The 12,636-nt window shown below is 35.0% G+C and overlaps 1 pseudogene across 1 annotated transcript; it reads right to left on the bottom strand.

Moving 5' to 3' along the window:
• Nucleotides 1-5,294: 5,294 nt before the first annotated feature.
• LOC114311826 (putative glutathione S-transferase) lies at nucleotides 5,295-6,613 on the bottom strand (annotated as a pseudogene). The gene is made up of 2 exons (XR_014339057.1): nucleotides 6,252-6,613; nucleotides 5,295-5,798 (listed from the first exon to the last, which is right to left on the bottom strand). The product of XR_014339057.1 is annotated as a putative glutathione S-transferase (transcript).
• Nucleotides 6,614-12,636: the final 6,023 nt, after the last annotated feature.

Below are 12,636 nucleotides of genomic sequence, written 5' to 3'. Positions count from 1 at the left end.
TGAACCTCACGGTTCCGGATTGGAACTGATCCGGACCGTATACAAATAGTATATATTTTTATTATACATCCTCCCCTATAGTATCTTCTCTTATTCTATATAAAATCTAAACTCAAACCTAAAACCGTATAATATCTTCTTTTATTACTTTTTATTTGTTAATTTTTAGTTTTAATTTGTAATGGTCTAAATACTTATGGTGAAACCAGTTTTCTTATGGTTGTTTAAATTCTAGCACAGTATGTCGCTATTATAGAAATAGATGTTACTATTGTGGAACTAATATAGCGCTATGTTTATATTTTTATGAAATTAAAGTGTTATTGTAACAACCCTCATACTGTTTACTGATTAATGACTGAATGATTACCGTTAATCATCGATTACTGCTAAATGGGACTGATAATGACTGATAATTGAACTGCCTAAGGTACTGAACTGACCGACTGAAAACTGGAATCGAATTGACTGAGTATGTGTGTGTTAAATTGTATTCTATCTGTTTGACTGTTTGATTATCTGTTCCTGTTTGTATGTTTAAATTGCAAATTGAAGGCCTTATCGGCGGCCGAATCCAAAATTGATTAGTGTATCTTGATCAACATAATTTATGTAATTTTATGGTGAAGTTATCTGAAAACTGATTAGGTATGATTAAATTAGATTAATGGTACCAAATTTCATGAATTGGACTTTTTACCAAATTGCCACCTGAGTGGCCCACTACTTGAGCCTTTTTGATCTCCTAATACACTCAACAAAACATTTCTTCTTCCACTTCCTGCACACAACCGACCTTAGAGAGAGAGAGGAGCTAGAAGAGTTGAGTTCAACTTGTTTCATTGTGAATTGGCTAGAATTGTTTGAAGAATTGAAGGTTGATTGCATATTTGAGCTCCCTTCTTGAACTACAAGACTAAAGGTAGCTCCATTGTCTTCTTATTCATGTTTTGAGTTGATTCTTGCATGGTTCATGTCATATTGATGGAGTTTAGAGCCAAAACATGGTTTAGATGTTGTATTGCAGCTTGGATGTTGCATGCATGTACATATATTGAAGTTTTGAGGTTGTAATCCATGTTTCCTCACATGCATGTCCATCTTTTGGTCATACTCCATGAGTTCATCTTGTTTTTGAAGGTTTGAGCTCTTTTGAAACAGCATTAAAGCTTTGAAAATGATTTAAGATCATGCATGTTATATTTGAGGATTGTTCTTGGAAAATGGTTTGAAATTGAGTTTAAATTAACCACCCTTGGGCCTTGATTTCTCAAATTGAGTTTTGAATCATGTTTAACTATGAGTTTACATGTGTTTTCTGGAAATTTAGCCCAAGAGGTCGAGTTTTGATGCTTTTGAACTTGATTTTGGAGCTTGGAGGTGCGATCTGGGTTTTCCAGATTTCGCACTTCCGCTCGAGCGGGGGAAGTGCCGCTCGAGCGTGGAATCCGAGCATCCAGCATCTCTCTGCACTGTTTTACAGTCCGCTCGAGCGGAGGATTGGGCGCTCGAGCGGAGTCTTGTCTCAAGCTCGAGCGGGCATCGAGCGGAGATTTCACCCATCCAGTACTTTTACAGTACGCTCGAGCGGGGAAGTTTACGCTCGAGCGTGTACCTTTGTTGCATGACCGCTCGAGCGGGGAAACGTGCGCTCGAGCGGAACTCTGTTTTTCTGAAAATGCTTTTAAGTGTACATCTTTGCATCCTCATCCCATCCTAGGCATTCTTAGGCCTAGTTTGAGACATCTTGTTGAGGATATCGTTGTAGAACACACCAAGGCAAATTAGGGATTAAGTTATGATATTTCCCAACTGTGTAGCTTAGTGTGTGTTCAACCTGTGAACTGTGTAGGGTTGGCGACTGGGGAGACGCGCTCTAGCATACTATAGCCTAGAACTCTGTGAGTAACAATTGTGTAAAGATATGTTCAACTGATTATCTTTTGAATACTGAACTGAACTGTTTACTGAACTGGTATTATTTACTGAATGAATGTATGTCCTTTATTTCTGAACTGTACTGTGGCATCCTTAGTACCTACGGTTTACTGTTACTGTTACTGTTACAGAGATCTCTGTCGGTTCCCTCGTGGAACCACTACTGTTTACTGACTGATGGCCATCATTACTGTTCGGTCTTTTAAGACCTACTGTTACTGTTATGCTAATGGATGTACCACATATGACTGTTTACTGTACTGAACAACTGGAATACTGATTGAGTTGAACTGTTTTCATTACTGTAAGGACATTCATTCTAAACCCCCTTTACGCATTATGTTATTCACTGGGCTTTAGCTCACTGCTCATATATATATGTAGGTGTACAGGCACCAGACCGGAGCTAGGAGCGCGGGTTAGACTCCAGTTTTGTCAAGCCAGCCTATGTGCCTCACTGCGAGGTTCCGAGCCTATCTGCTAAGGCTTAGGGGTGTTTTAAGAATTCCCCCTTCTGTACTGTTTCACTGTTTTGTATAGGCTGACTGTTCACTGTACCGCTATCTAGGGTTGAGTCCCTAGTTTGAATGAATGTGAATATTGTGCATACTGTTCTGTACTGTTTATGTATGAATGCATGAAAAATCTTTTAGCATACAGACTGTCACAGCTCAATGGACACTATTTATTTACTGTATTGGCTTCCGCCAGGCCCTGTACTCTGTTGTACTGTATTACTGTTAAGCAGGCCTTCGGTAATCTCGGATTACTGGCCGGTTACGGTGCTAAACCCATAGGGCCGGGTTTGGGTCGTGACAGTTATATATATTTTTTTGTTATTTAATTATGTGAATCCGTGGTCCTAAACCGATCCAATCCGTATTTAAATAGATTGGTTCGGATTGGTTCCATGATTTAAACGGATTGGATTGGTTCCAATTTTTCAGGAACCGTAGATAACGAATTGGTCCTGGTTTTACCCCAATCCGGTCCAATCCGAACCATGCTCACCCCTAATATTCTTGGTATAATATTTCTCACTCTGCCATGTGCTTATAGTTGTTTATCAATTTTCAAGAACCAATACAATTCAAAAATAGCCTTTGGAAAGTCTTAGATGCGAAGCTACGGAATAGACACACACAACACTTTTATGATATTTTTCTATGTAAATATCAACCTTTTTGGTCAATAATTTTGTAATAAAAATAAAAGCTCCGATGATTATTTTGGTACCCTTATTTAAATATTATTTCCGCTCGCGTTATTTGATTTGTTTAAGAATTGGTCGTAGGTAACCTTAGTTACTGGCCATCACGATACTTAACCCTTGGATAAGGGGAGCGAGTCGTGACATAATGAGTTTCCAAGGGCTCAACAATAGCCTCTGATCCGATCACGAACGAGAGAAACCCTGCCCTGTAGTATAAAGATCTTACAACTAGTTTAATATAAAATCTTCTACATTATAATAATGATATTTCACCATTCATGCTTTGGTGCATATGGTTTTTAAAAAAGTTCAGACATAATTTTTAAAATAATATATTCTTATGATCATATGTTTTAATTTTTTTCATCGGTATTACTGTATTAATTTAATAGAATCAATCAGTGACGTGGGTAGGCTCATAAAAGCTATAACCCACTATGAACAATCCAAGCCTACCACGTAGGGCCCAATACATAACCCAACTGGTAAGGCCCAACACAGCTGGAAGTCAACATGACTTAAAGGACCGATGATATTCAAACACGTGGCAGGTAAAGGGCAAACCACATCAGCAGATAAAGATTTGTAAAATTATTGCCACTGCACATCGCCATTAATGAATCCCCTCACAGCATTTATTGCGACAAGCCCTCTCCGTCGAGACAAAACGCTTTCACCATGAACAAGGTAAGCTAGAACATAGACTTTCGGCTAAGGTGGCAGGTCGGAAGGGATAACGAAATGATTACCAGAGGATATAAGCAAAGGTTGAAGACAAAAAAGAAGGTTAAGCTTTCTATCTCTCATTCATCTCTACACTCTACTTCTCTCTCTAACTTACTCGTCGGAGGGTTCACTGGAGGACTCCCCGTTCCTCGTTGAACTCGTGTGCAGGTTCATTGGTGGGTTTGATCACTCGGATATCGGTTTGAGAAGCGCGGATCAATCTGACCCGTTCTGCCTGGAACCCGTTACATCATAACTGCATAATGTTTATTATTTCTTAATTAATTAATTTCTTTATGGAGACAAGGACTAATGTTTATTACTTCCCTAATTAATTAATTTCTTTATGGGGACAAAGTTACGTAGACGACTTGGGCAACATCAAGTCTCTAATTAATTATTTTTTTCTAGGGACAAAGTTACATAGATTATTTTATTTCCTAATTAATATATTTTTTGAAAACAATATCTGTTTAGAACTGAATTAATATGTTTGGATCCAATCAAATCTTTTTGATGAACAACAATTTTTTTATTGAAAAGAAAATTCTAAATGATTATTGGATGTTGATTACAATTAGCCAAAGAAAAGATTTGAAGATTATACACTATTCACACTTCACTTTGAAAGTTTCACTTTTTTTATAATTTTTTTTAATCAATTGATAGGAGATTCATTACAAATATGACAATAATTACATTAAATTTGACAATTATAGTCTACAAGCCTAACGAAAGTCCTTCAGCTCAGTTCGTTAGCAATTCTAAGTTAAGCTCTCTCTATTTGTAATGTGTATCATAGAATTTTCCTTAAAAGAATTACCTGTTTATGAGAGTAATGCAAAAAAATTGCTTCTCTTCATTACTAATAGCAATTTGATCTTGTTCAACTTCTTCAAATACTGAACAATATCTTCTAATATGCTTCAATCAAATGGAAGTTGTGCCAATCAAATTATTAATATTCATCAAATTAGACCTCTTTCAAATTAAAACAAAAAGTTCTCTTCTTTATTTCAATTATAACATAAACAAGACATTCCCCTTAAGCAAACACAGCATCTAGAGATTGAAAGGTAAAAATAAAAGGATAAATTATTAATAGGTTCTCATAATTGGATTTAATTTCCATAAAATCCTATTGAAAATAAGTTCTAATTCAATAAGTGCTAAAAATTGACAATTAATAAGTTTTTTTTTTTTTTTGTCACGGTTTTTATAAATTATCGCTAAAACTTACAATTGGTGACTTTTTTTATAACAAAATTTTCAAACTATCGCTAATCTTGAAAATTAGCAACTTTTTGGTGACAATTTTTTTAAACTGACGCTAAAGCTCATAATTAATGACATTTTTTGTGACAATTTTTAAACTGTTGCTAAAAATTAATAATTAGTGATATTTTTTAATAGTGTATGATGAAAAATATCATTAATTATTATAAGATTTATTGGATAATAAATTTACTTAGTAGGACACGTAAGTTCCCAAAAATAAAAAGGCAAAAACAAAAGGGGATCCCAAAAGAGACCTATGAGACTGTATGTCATAATACTCCAATCAAACAATCTTGTAGAGATTTACTCGGCCTCAAGCTTCCTTTTGCGCTCCAAGATGCAGTCATAGACCTTGTGCTGGTCAAGAAGATGCTTTGAGACACTATTCTTTTCCATACACCCATGGACCCAAGCAACAAGTGCAAGGCACTCTGCCACAATGCTGAAGTTGCCAAACTGCTGCAAAGAAAAAGCTATAGGATGGAATCAATGCCACATCCACAATGCCAAAGGTCTCTCCTCCGAAGTAAGGCTTGTATCCAAGTTCTCCTTCCAACACCTTTAAGCACCCTATGAGGTCATTGTTCACTGTTTCTTGGGCTTCGCCTGTGGAAAACATTAGCTGCCTTCCAGCGATATACATCTGTAGGACAAAGCATATGTAAATGTCAGTCAGAAGGGGTAATATTTACTGATTAGGATCCTCCATCTCCACTGCCCTGACCCAAAATACTCACAGTAGTTGGTTCATATAAGTATTTTCAAACAATGAGAATCCCAGTACTTGATTGATTGGGCGAATTATAGTGTAAGATTGAGATTATTAATTTATGGGACTCACATTCCATTGTTTAGTTGCATATTTTATTATTCCTTTTAGATTCTAATGGCTATTCTATCTAACAAAATTGACAAATAACGCAAAACATACATATAATTGGAATTATATATTGTTTTAATTTCTATTACAAAACAAACATGGACTGGAAATTTGGGAATAGAAAATCATGTGTCCAATATTCATGTGAAGGAGTGTAACCATTTAGCTCCTCTGTAAATCATTTTCAAGTACAGAGATAGAAGAGTTAGGGCTCACCTTCTTGTCAAAATAATCAGCCCAGAACCTGGCTTGAGCTCGTTGGTGAGGATCAGAAGGCAACAATGGAGATTTGTGATTCCAGACTTCATCAATGTACTCAACAATGATGAGTGACTCGTACACTGGTTTGCTGTTATGGATCAACACTGGGATTTGCTTGTTGACAGGGTTCGCCTTCAAGAGCAGTGGGCTCTTGTTGCTCACCTCTTCCCTGAATTCATAATCTACCTCTTTCTCAGCCAAGGCAATTTTCACCCTCGTTGAGAAAAGACTAATCCAAGTGCCCAAGAAAATGATTTCGTCCGCCATTATGATGAAGAAGGTCAAAGATTGAATGAAGAAAGAGAGAGAATGAAGGTATGTTTAGGGAATTGTGCTTAAGGTGTTTGTTTTTAGAATAATGCTATATGTATCAATTATTATACTTATTAATTAATAATGTGGTATAATTTAAATTTTTTTTGATATTTGTAATATAATTAATGAGTGAGATTATGTTGGCTACACATTTTGTATTAAGCCAGTAACAATCCGACGCGTGGCAAAGTGAGGGTAATATGGGGAGACCAGGTAGGTCTTCGATCCTGATCATACACGTGGCAATTAATATTGGTTGTTATAAGATCTGAGTAGTAGCAGATCAACAAAGAGACGTACAGTGACGTGGCTTCAACGGTTGCTCACATTTCAAATTCGAATATAAGGGGGAAGCCTAACTGCAAGTGAAGGTGTAGTGGAGCTACTTATAAGGTAGCATGATCAGCAACTACGGAGGAGCAGTTCGACGGTTTGAAGTACAATTCGATGGTTATCTTCGGAGAGTATAAATAGCAGGAAGGACTTCAGAGAAGGGACGGAGAAAAATCTAAAGAATCACTTTACATATTCCAGTGTTATTTCCTGTCCTTTATATTCCTGTATTTTTTAGTTTCTGCGCTGCACTTCATTTGTAGGAGTAGTTGTCAAGTATATTGCCGTTGTAATTCTCTACGGAACTGAGATCATTGTAAGTTCTTTTTATACTAATGAAATATTTCAGTTTAGTTAATTGTTCTTATGTTCAGATTTTCTGAAGTTTAATTACCAGTAAGCCACCAGTAAAAGTCCTCTTTATTGAGGCCGAAAGAACCATAACACAATCGTCTGAATAATTATTTGGCAATTCTGTAAGGACGGATTGATCCTTACTGGCACGCTCATAATTACGAAAGTAACCTTCGAAAGTCAAAAAAGCCAACAGATTAATTGGTGCACCAAAGAGAAGAGGTCATTTATAGATAGCATGGCTGCCCAAAGTTGTCGTAGAATTTCCGGTGCCATATTTTTCTATTAGTATTTTGGGAAGGAAGGAAGGTCATTGCATGCGTCATGATTGAGCTTAGCTAACTTGTGACAAGTGATCTGCGACATGGCTTGGAGGCTTGATTTTCCGTGATTTCTGATACCATTGGTTTTCCATGGTGTTTAAATGATGGATTGGATGTGATTTTTGGAATACGTGAGAGTTTAGTTTGATCCGGAGGTCTCATTTGGCGAGTGTCCCTTTTAATCAAAAAGTCAAAAAGTCAATAATTCATATCAAAAAGTCAAAATTTTTGTTTTCTATTTACTTTTTGCACATCTTTTCATAAAAAGTTAAAAAATCATCCTAAACATATTAATTTTTTTTACATCATATTTTAATAAAAAAAATAAAAAATTACTAAAAAAATATGTTCCCAAACAAGGCTAATGCTTGCTTTTTCTCAAGATAGTGCTGGTGATAATGGTCACCTATTGAGGTTGTTACAGTAATCGGTGGGTAACAGTGTGCGTGGTGTTGGGTAATGGGAGGAGTAAGAGAAATAGGGTGGGTTGGATCCGTTTAGTGAGAGGGGATGAGATGCGGGTCGTTTGGTTGCAAAACTAGTGTGGTTTTTGGTTATAAAATTAAGAAAATATTAACCATCCTATTCGGTAATTGAGTGAAAAATGTATAAAAATTTGTAAAATTATTTTTTAATATTTAAAATGTGTATTGAAGTTTTAAATTTTAGGTGATTACGAAATTTTGTTGCGTTTGATAAAAAAATTTGGGAATGTTTATTTGGCTGTTAAGGTTGACAAATATATAGTGGAATCAGAAAGTTAAATTAGGAGGCACTTATTAATTATAATATCAAAAAATTTTACAAAAATATTTCACGCAAGTTTTTATAATTGATTTTGAGAAATATCAAAAAAATAATGTTATTCATAACTAGTGTATCGTGGATAATATAAAAAAATATGAATATAAGTCTTAAAATAAATTATAAAATGATAAATTATTTTTTATACGAAATTTGATTAAAAATTCAATATAATGGTAATATCACGTCATCATTAATATGCAATATCACCAACTAATAGTAAATAAGCACATAGAGAGTGAACTTCATATGTCAAATGTAACTAACAATTCAATAAATTTCAGATCTTTATAGTGAGATTACTTATATTTGAATGTCAATAATAATGATATCACTGTTACATTTAAAATTTTCATAGATAATATGGTTTATAGTAGTAGTATTTTCATTTTCAATTAAAACAACCATTATTATTTTCCTAATTTTTAAAATATCATTGACATTTCACTCTAATAATATTTTTGTAATTTTTTTATTTAAAATATTTTTTTTATTTATTTGAAAAAAAAAATCCCAAAAATCCAAGAGGGCACATGACTCCCCTGGTCCTTACGTGGCTCCGCCACTGTGTGTATATATATATATATATAAGTGTATAAATTATAAGAAATTCTAATATACACACTTTTGAAAGTGGTGTATGTTAGAAAATCTTCACTGTAATTATATTAATTAATTCTGTTGTGTACTTAACAATATCTAGAATATAAAAGAAATAAAGGAAATGATAGAAAATGTTTGATTACAAAAATCAAACTAGAAATAAAATTAAATAAATAAAAATATATTTTATTTTATTACAAAAATAAAATTAAAATCTGATTTAAATAAACAAATAAAACAGAATAATAAATTAAACAACTTACTTGATTAATTTCTTCGAATAATAATCTAATCAAGTCCAGTGTTTGACACTATGTCCTTAAGATAGATTCGTCCTCTCCTCGGTACTTTCAAAATATGGACGTCTATCTCCCAAGATGAAATGATCAACAACAAATAAATGCAACACTACAATCTATTTGTTCAACGAGCACACTTAGTGTATACACTTTTTCTCACAGAATAATAATGAAATAAATGCAGCAAAATGCAGAGATGAATTGCAGCAAAAGAGGGACGAAAATTGGAGTAAATCGGATCAAATGAGGGTTGGTCTATTTATAGAAGTAATGGCACCTTTTAATTTTGAATTGAACAGGTAGCATACCTGTTTGAACAGATACTGTACCTGTTGGGTTTGAATTTGAACAGATGATCGAATCTGTTTGAATTTCAAATCTGTTCGGGTGGATTTAAATTTGAACCGAACAGATTCAGTTTTGGACAGGTCCGAACCTGTACAGAATTTCTGAAGAGGTGCAAATAAAATTTTGAATTCAGAAATTGAAATTTGGACATAATTTATTCTACCAAAAATAAATTGAATTAAAGTATTTTTGGCCCAAAAAAAGTAGCATTAGGTCAAACAAACCCAACCCAACCTCACACTACGCACATGTGCCCAAGCCCAGCCCACCCGACCGGAAGAACGGCAGCGCGCGTGGTGATTTTTGGGTCCTATGGATCTAGCCCATTTTGTCCATAACCTCTCCCTTCTACAAACTTGGGGTGCCCCTTAAGGCCCTTCCCAAGTTATAAGTTCAAGCTATATAAACTCATTCAAAACTTCCCACCAAATAAATGTGGGACAAGCCATTTACACAAACCTTAGGGAATTTCCACCAAAAACTCCATTTCTATGGAGTACACTTTGGCTTCAATTTTCCATTCTCTCGATAATGATTTTGAGCAACCAAATATACCACGTGAATCACAACGCGGCATAAAGCGCGTTACCACTTAGACCCACCAATTTTGGTGCACAAGTCCCACCTAAAAATTGACCAAAGATAGGAAAAAATTATGATTTTACCCAGAATTTCAAACCATTTCTAAAAGTGTATCATATACATCCCTAGATACATCATTTTATCTTTAATTATGACTAATTTTTTTCTTTAATTATCATATTATTTTAATTATAATTCATAAAATTTTTAGTTTTGTCTAATGTTGTATTTTGTTATAATTAATATTTTTTTTAATTATAACTCAAAAAGTATGAAATTATACTACTTTTTTTCTTTAGTTATAATGTTCATATAGGGGTGTGTATCGTAGTATTTCATATAAAATATATTGAAATGTATAAAACATGGAGAAATCTTTGGTAGCTCGAATTGAGTTGCTTCGAATGGTCTGAATTTGTGTTTATTGGTCGATCACCCGGATGACTAGTCGGACAACTACTTGGACGACCGAGTGAAACACTTGTTTACCGTGGTTATCACTTTATCGATAGTGACTGTCCCCTTTTTCGCCGGATGATCGATCGAATGACCGACAAGATGAAATTCAAACCATTTAGGACAAACTCAAATTCGAATTATGCAACATTGCTCTAAAATATGTAAAATATATATATATATATATATATATTGGAGTTTTATATTCTTTGGGAATTATTAAAAATTAACCAACTATCATTGTCACGACCCGCTCCCCGTACCCAAGGATTAAGTATCGTGATGGCCAGTAACTGAGGTTACTTACGGCAAATTCTTAAACAAATTAATAAACACGAGCGGAAGTAATATTTAAGTAAGGGTACGAAAATAATCATTGGAGTTTCTATTTTTATTACAAAATATATTGACCAAAAAGTCTGATATTTACATAGAAAAATATCATAAAAGTATTGTGTGTGTCTAATCCGCAGTCCCGCATCTAAGACTTTCCAAAAGCTATTTCTGACTTGCACTATTTCCTGAAAATTGGTAAACAGCTATAAGCACATGGCAGAGTGAGAAATATTATACCAAGAGTATAAGAGACACGAAATAACCATGGATAGTTAATTAGGCCAAAATATTTACATAACTCAGTTTGGTAAATAAATCATTTAAGTAGCAGAACTGAAATACATAAATTATGTAAGTAAATGATCATAACTACGGTACTGAACAGAATAGAACAGAGGTCACTGAAGTGACAGTCAGAACAGAGGTACAGATTCAAGAGGTGGCTCGTACGGATTCTAGAGGTGGCTCCCACAATAGTGTAGCACTTAGTTCCGCACAGCACTTTGGTCCGCACAGAACAGAGGTCAATGAATCCATGACAAACAGAGGACCACAAAGTGGTCAAACAGAGGTCAATAGTTATTTAAGTCCCCAAGGCATGGGACTCCCGTGGTGATACTTACAAAACATAATTGTATATAAGGTCATAGCCAAATATTCTTTAAAATATAAACAAACATATCAATGAGTTTCCTTTTAAGCAAATAGGGTTCAAAAATAAAACCACGTAACTGAAACCTTTATAAAATATAACTTTTATTAATATACTAATAAAATATAACTTATATAAAAGGGAAAATCGGTCTAAGGTCCCTACCAAACTTTTAGTAATGGATTAGGTCCACAATCTGTTCTTTTGTAGTCTAAGGTCCCTCACCCCATCCCCTCTCCATCCACGTTGTCTTGAGTCCGAGCAACAGGCTGGTCTGCCGTGTGCATGTCTCCATTATAGAGAGAGAAGCTGGTCGTTCTTTGTGTTGCCCTCTCCATCCCGTCCCTCATGCATGGTCTAGGCGTGTGGGTCTCTCCTTGCTGTGTACTCTCTCCTTTCTCTCTCTAAGCCGAGAGAGAGAGCCCGTGTACAGCTCTCTGTAATCATGTTCGTGTGTCCTCTTCTCTTGATGCCGTGGAGCTGATTTGCAGATAAACAAGCCATGGACTCTTTCAGATCCAGGTTGCGGGTGGCTGTCCTCGTCGATTGAGTCTGATACGAACCCATGTGAAGAAGACAATTCGAGGATCGATTCGGTATCTGAGACAACCAGTGATGATGATAATGATTCAACGTAGAATTGAAAAAAGTGGATTTCTCATAGGAGGATCGGAATTTCTATTGCAGACTAGAAGCTAATTCTTGAGCTCAGTTTGCAGTGTGTTTCTTTGAAAATACCATCTAATTTTGAAGTTCTCTCATTTTATTGTTTTAATGTTGTAAGCATGCTTAGTCTTCCTCTTTTATTACCTGTCCTTTTGACTTCTAGATTGGTTTGTTATATCAGGAATATGCAGCTGCTGGAACTGTCAAACAAAATTATGTTAACATTTTGTTGATGCTCCTGCGCCTTCGACAAGCTTGTGATCATCTTC

This window comes from Camellia sinensis, chromosome 8 (assembly GCF_055761805.1).
Source record: "Camellia sinensis isolate YWXY chromosome 8, ASM5576180v1, whole genome shotgun sequence".
Classification (NCBI taxonomy): Eukaryota; Viridiplantae; Streptophyta; class Magnoliopsida; order Ericales; family Theaceae; genus Camellia; species Camellia sinensis.
Note: the sequence above shows the minus strand (reverse complement) of the source record. Positions and strands in the feature narration are given on the sequence as shown.